Source organism: Alosa sapidissima, chromosome 23 (genome assembly GCF_018492685.1).
Source record: "Alosa sapidissima isolate fAloSap1 chromosome 23, fAloSap1.pri, whole genome shotgun sequence".
In the NCBI taxonomy this organism is placed as follows: Eukaryota; Metazoa; Chordata; class Actinopteri; order Clupeiformes; family Clupeidae; genus Alosa; species Alosa sapidissima.
This window is the reverse complement of record NC_055979.1, coordinates 14,680,900-14,681,857: the sequence shown is the minus strand read 5'-3', so window position 1 is coordinate 14,681,857 and position 958 is coordinate 14,680,900.

Here is a 958-nt window from a genome sequence, read left to right as displayed (position 1 = left end):
TTAATAGTTTTATGTCTCCTGAATTATTGTACAAAAGATAGCACCATGCAAAATTATTTACCACTAGGTGGCAGTAGACACAATTCTTGCAAGAATGTGCAAGCCTGCTTGCGGTCAAGTCAAGTCAAGTCAAGTCGATTTTATTTATATAGCACATTTCATACACAGAGGTCATTCAATGTGCTTTACATAAACACAAGCACAGGAATAGCTAATAAAAACATAGAAGAGCAATAGTCAAAGAATAGAACACACAAGGTACAAGTAAATAAAAGCATAAAAGGGCAATAGTTTAAAGTGTTTAAAAAATAAGAATGAAAACACATACAAAACAACATAGAATATACTAGACAATCACCCAGTGAGCAGCAGCACTCTTGGTTTGCCATAGGTTTTCTCACTTTTTAGAAGGCAAAATGTTTTTATTTTGTTGTTTTTGTTTGATTGTTTGTTTTATCTGGCCACAATTCAGTGTTTCCGTCTGTCTCCTGCCCACAAATATTTGTACAGTGTTTCCTAAAAAAATATACCGAGCTTGGTGTCGTTTGTCGTCCTGTAACCAAAGTGCACTTTGCTGGAAAGTCCCCTCCTCATGTGTCAGTGTTAACTCAAGCTTTTCGTGAGTACAGGAAACAGTGTGTCAGTTCTGTAAATGAAAATAGAAACACCAAGCACCACATCTATGTATTGGAGATATTTGACTGAGCAAGTCATGAAAATGTGTGGTATGTGTGTGTGACACACTTCATTTGATATTTCTATAGCATGTACTGTGGAATCTGGAGGTGTTGCTTTGGTACTAAACTTAATCAGTGTCAGTCAGTGGGACAACATACGTATCTGTAGTTCATCTAGGGAGGGTCTAATCCAGTGCCCTCTTTCAACAGATAAAGTCAATACTGTCACTGTTCATTTAGAAATGAATAATCTAAATTGTTTGTATAACAAGAGAAAATGT